This window comes from Poecilia reticulata, linkage group LG4, assembly GCF_000633615.1.
Source record: "Poecilia reticulata strain Guanapo linkage group LG4, Guppy_female_1.0+MT, whole genome shotgun sequence".
NCBI lineage: Eukaryota > Metazoa > Chordata > Actinopteri > Cyprinodontiformes > Poeciliidae > Poecilia > Poecilia reticulata.
Genome location: NC_024334.1, coordinates 22,340,061 through 22,346,379, shown reverse-complemented (window position 1 = coordinate 22,346,379; position 6,319 = coordinate 22,340,061).

Here is a 6,319-nt window from a genome sequence, read left to right as displayed (position 1 = left end):
GTGAGGTCTGTCAGAGTCATTGTTGGAGCATGTTTTGCCAAGTGTAGTCAGAAGTTTACATATATTGTGGTTTAGATTGATTGGTCATGTAATGTTAGAACTGTGGTAAAACATGTCATCTTGGTCTGGGCTGTATTTAGACAAATGTGTGCCAAAATTTGAATATTAAAGAAAACACAATCCAACAAGAGCTTTCATAAGCACTTCTTACTGAAATATAATTAAACTTTTCTCAACAGAGACGCATCAAATTAATGTACTATACACATAAAATCAATCACAAAATAATTGCAAAAATGAGTATTTGTACAATTTTTTTATTTCACTGAGAGAGACATAAAGAAGAGAGAAAATCAGACTGAAAGAAAAGATGTAATATAGCAAAAATTACTACCTCTGGAACAAAAAAAAGATCTTTAGTAATAGTTTTGCTACCTTTACTTCTTTAACTGGCCATATTACATAATTTACTACTTTCTATGAGAATGATAAATCTCTGGGAATGACTTTATAGATATCTGAAAAAGAAAAGAAAAAAAAAACATGACGTCTTTTGCTTCCTTTAAGATGTAAGACACTAAAAGGAAGTGACTCACTTACTTTTAGCGAGACACTCGATAACTCCTTCTGGATTATTGCAGTTCATAGATCTATCAAACCCCCCCCCCATAACTTGTTGGGACTTCTCCAGAACGCATATTACAACCAACTTACTCAGATATAATATAATAAATGTGTCATGTGCCCATTTCAGAACAAAGTATCCAACTTGTTCAGGCTTCTGGAAGACAACACACACACACACACACACACCCACACACAGGGTTTCTGCTATTTTTTTTATCTAGGAGTCAGCATAAATGTCAACATATCCCAGCACATACTATGCAACACACTTTAAAACCATCACCATAGAGCAAGCTTTGAGAATTCCATGTATACATTTCAGATGATGAACTTCTTACATTTCAGACATTACCTCCCTGAGCCCTCCGTCTGCTGAGCTGTGCACCTTGAAGAACAAGATGTATTGTGTCTGGTTATAATCAGAAATGAGGACACTGTGGAAGGAATGCAGCAGAGTCTGATCTCTCCGGCAGACATGTGTGCCATGGAAGCGAAGGTGAAATCGGGTGTCGAGTTTTGCAGCAAGAGTGACTCAGTGGCTCATGGGTACAATTAAACAACGCTGCGCCGTTTCAAGCCGAATGAAGGGAAATGTCCCAAAATTTCAGAGTGTACCGAACACAGAGGCTTAGCTGTCAAATGAGATTCAGCTTGCTGACTGGGGTCACGCTTTCATGCTGTTTCTTGGTATTAGGTGTAGAAAGAAAAGGTTTTCCTTTTAGATTCAAATGTAGACCTTGGTCAATGTGAGATGTCAGAGCAAATTAAAGAGGCCTTTCTCTCTTGGGCTCACATGAAAATGGTATTTTCATGTGTAGAAAAAGACCATGAAAGAAGGGCCTCTTCACACATCAAGTCCAATATCTAACCTCCTGGAGCAGGTCATCATGGAGCAGGTCATTTATTAACTTTTATATCTCAGATTCTTTTGAATTTGAATAATATCGATCCATAGAATGACAAAAGATATGTGCTTCATTCTGGTTTATTAAACTTTCCATCATTTGGAACCAGAGCGTCGGTTTGATGACTGATTTTGACTTTCACTCCTTTTTTTTTCCAGCATCGAGGCAACTTTATGTTTGGAAAACGCTAAAGAACGGCTTCGGTCCACTCCAGCTCCCGCCAACTGTTTAATAATCTCTGTTGGTGCGAGCAGCCATCTCGTGTCATTGGCTATGATTATTGCAGGGAGCACGCAAACACCAGCCAGGACAGGAGGCTGTTTTACAGATGCAGGTGGAGTGGAGCGCCGTTCCTTAACCACGATCTTGATTTCCAGGATCGTGATGTGCCCATAAACGCTGCTAAACAAATCAAAGACTTGTTTCAGGGAATACTGTTAAGGGCAAGTGGTGGCCTCTTCAGTGACCAGATTTAAACATCATCAAGTCTTTATGAGTTATTCGGCAGAGAGTGCACTTTCACACCATCCCTCGTGAAGCAGGTAAAAAAAAATTTTATTATGTCCGTACTGAACTCATTTTAGCCAAGAAATTGCCTCTCTTCAAAAAGATTTTACACTATTTTGCCAATATTTACACAAGAATTTTATTATTATTATTATGAACTTCCTAAGTTATATTTATTTTATTTTTTTTCTTAATTTGAGATCAATTGGATTGTAAGACGTGGAGAAGTCAGGAGTCTCGTTAAATGTTGGCCTCGTGAAAAATAATGACAATAATCAGCGTTAAAGCTTTTGAATTTAGTTTTGGAGAGAGAAATAGAAAGATCATAGATATTAATATCAAGATTTGCTCTGACCTCTCCGCTCGCTTTGCACCAAGAAAGCCAAGCAAAACCGACACCATGACTTAAAATATTTTATGAGGGATGGATTGACATTTAATGAAAGGCTTTTTTGTGAGACTCTGAGGGCAGACGCTGGAACTTGGCAGAAGAGTCTGTTGTGGTTTCAGTGTCCAGTTCAACAACCATTAATGCTGAGTCTGTATTTGTATTAGTACTGATATAATGACACTGCGGCTGTTCATTTTGAATAGAATGGAAAAGTGAGCTCTAAGCAGCAATGAAAGCCATACTAAGCATTTTTTTTAGCAATTGGAAAGGTTATGAGCTCTATTGACCTAAATTCACAAACCCAACATTACATTTTTTTGTTCATTTATCTTTTAGTTTTTTTCAGTGAGACTAAATTCATATGTGTAATGAGGTTATGACTCTTTTTGTCCATCAATTGTCTTTGCTTGCTTGATTTTAATTTAATTTTAAATAAAATATAAGACCACTCTTACAAACATGTTTGTCTTTCTTGAGTTGCCAGAAGCGTCTCTCAGGAAAACTATTGCTCATGTGGCTACGAATCTGCTTTATCTGAAAGACCATGGCCTGAGAGTCAAGTTTGGAAGTGGCAAAATACATTAAGCGGCATCGTTCCTCCACTCTGCAAATAACAAGGCGACAGTTCTCATCAATAAAAACATGCCTTTTTTAAGCATAAAGTCTCCAAAAGCTTTCCACTGAATACAGGGAAACCTGGATTTAGTGTAAGTTTGTAAATCTTATAAATCTCTTCCAACTCTTGAATTGGCTTTGCTTTACAATCCCATGTAGGTTGTGGTTACGTTGCTTGTGCACCTTTATCCTTACACACATTTTCCGTTCACTCCGTTAACCGGGGCTACGTATCTCTGATGTTTTTGGGTGCTGAGCGCTGCAAGGTTTATGCCCATCTCAACATTATAATTTCCTTTTAATTCCAGATGACATATTAGCACACATATCCACCACACACACACACACACACACGCACACACACGCACGCACACACACACACACACACACACACATGTTTGAGTGGCTATCTTTGTGGGGACTTTCCATTGACTTCCATTTATTTCTACAGCCGAAACCTTACCCTTATCTTAACCCTATCCATAACATACCTAACCCTAAGACTATCCAAAACTCAATTCACACTTTATTCCTAAACTAAACCCAGACCCAAAAACAGAACAGTGGGTTCCCACAATGTAGTATGTGTCAGGAAAAGGGTCCCTACAAGGTATTATGAATAAATGCTCACACTAAACAGAAATAAACATGTGTAATATTTAACTCAGACAGTACTGATTCCATATAATACAGTATAGGAGAAAGTCTTTTTATATATATATTTTTTGCACTATTGAAATAAATTACATTTTAAATGATATTCCAATTTATCAGGATGAACCTGCAGTATAAACTAATTAAAATTCCTTTAAATCATATTGTGATCCTGTCTGTGAATGACAAGCTGAAATAGAACAAGTGGAAAAGCAAGTAGGAACTGTTTTTTGAGCTGGGCCCAACTATTCGCCTCGGTAATAAAAACCATACTGACCAGAGAACTGTTCTTCCAGATGTATTAGGAGCCATTTGAGAGCATCTTGGTTGTGGACAAGATGAAGCAAATGATGGATGAGTTTTGGCTCTATTTTCAGCCTAATATCTTTTCTATGCCACGTTTTCTTCACACCATATTTTGTCCCACGCAAAGAGTTGCACTGTCCAGTGGCCAGAGTGTGAGAAAGAGAAGTCAAAGAAATTTATGGGCACTGCAACGGTCCTATAATCATTCCAGTTACTTTTCACTGTCTGCAGCTTTGTTTATCAATTCCCTCCAGACAGCTGATTCAGATTTTCCACAATGCATTATTTTTATTTCTGTGGGTTGTTTTCTTTTTTTCTTTCACTCCAGAAAATCCCAAATCTCTAGGAGATCATTACAACGGAAAACCTTCATGTGAACTCAAACACGCAACGTAAAGAAAGGCAAAGATGTCAGTGCCACTAGCACAAATCCCACTTCATTGCATATTTCATGAGACTTTTACTCTAAAAGTCTAAGACACACTTACTGCTTGGAGCGTAGCTGGTAGCAAACACCTCTGGTTATTCTCCAGTCTAACGCCACTGAACAGCAGGAGGTGACATCAGCAAAGCCTACCTGTCATAAAAAAAAAGGTGGAAAAAAACCCATCTGATTTCCACTACTCTTTTTTTTTTTATTATTTTCTGTGTGTTTTACTTTATTTCCACTGAGGTTTTACCAGGATTTGCTGCTGAACTATGTTCAGAACGTCAGTGACTTACACCTTCATACATTGCAGTTTCTTGTGTTCAATGGTAGTAATTTCTCATAGCTCGCGATGGTGACAAGGACAAAAAGAAATATCAAAACATCATTACTCAGAATGTCAGAGTAAAACTACTTCACAAGTTCACAAGTGGAACTTTGTCTGTGTAGGACAAAACATGATTAAGAACCTGGTCAACTAGCTTAGGTTTCTTTACTTTGGCCTTCTGTTTTCATCTCATTTACTTTTGTAGAGATCCAGCTTCTGACAAGTTACAGAAACATTCTCTTTTTTTTTTCCTCCCCCTGCCTGCAGGGGATTCTCAAAATGTAGTTCTCCGTTCTCAGACTGCACTCTTACATGACTCAGTTTTTCAAAGTCACAGATCAGAACAAGCTGCCTCTGTTGTAGATCACCCCAGTCTAGACACTACCTTTCATTACTCAGAGGCGGAACGTCCCGTTTCATTATTTCACATTTAATAAAGCTGTAGAAACAAAGGATGAGACAATAAAAAAACAACATACACATATGAGACATAACATTATAACCACCTGCCTAAACGTTTATTGGACCCATTTTGATTTCTAAACAGAACTGATCCACTAAGGCAAGAACTTCACTTGACCTTTCAAGGTGTGCTGTGGTATCTGGCATTGAGATGTTAGCAACAGATCTTTAAATCCCGCAAGTTGTGAGGTGCGGGCTCGGTGGATCAAACTCTTTTGCCCAGCACATACCAACGGCGATTGAGATCTGGGAAAACTTGGAAGCTAATTCAAACTCCCAGATGTGCTGCAGCGCTCGAAAAGCTGTTACTGTGCCAGTTTTGGTTTGTCGGATTATCCCGGCTGAAGAAAACCACAGCCAGTAACAGTAACGCTGTTTTCGTGAAAGAGCGTGCATGGTCTGCGTCATTCACATGGACTTTAGGACACCAGTTTTCACAGCGGAACATTCCCCAAACCATGACACTGTCTCTGCTTCTTCACAAACAATGCATTATTGTTTGTGATTTGTAAAATCAAGCAAGCAAAGAGAATTTTTGGTCACTAATGACCAAAAAATTGTGACCTGATTCAACTGGATTATATGGAACAATAAATTATTGCAGTATGCACTTTCTGCAGTGGACAAGCATTGAGTGCCCTGGCTGCCCCATACACAACATGTTGCAATACAGTGTGTATTCTGACACTTCTCCCTCACATACCAATACTCATGGCCAGGCTATGCTACTCATGAGCATTTGTCGGCCATGTTCCTTCCACAAAGCACTTCTGATGAATGTGTTGTGATGTGCCATGATGAAGAAATAATCAGTGTAATTCACTGTACTTGTCAGTTATAATATATTGTCTAATCAAAGTATATCACTATTAATGCCATTTATTTTCATTTTTTTAAATAGATTTCCTTCTGTGTCTCTGTTTATATGGAACAGAAAGAGTCAGGATTATTTTGGTGCTAAAGTTAATTGCACCATATATTCCTCAAGATTATTGCAGGAGGGAATGAGGGAAGAAGGGAGCGGGAGATCGACAGACGGATTGGGGCAGCGTCTACTGTGAAGCGGGCGCTGTACCGGTCCGTCGTGGTGAAGAGAG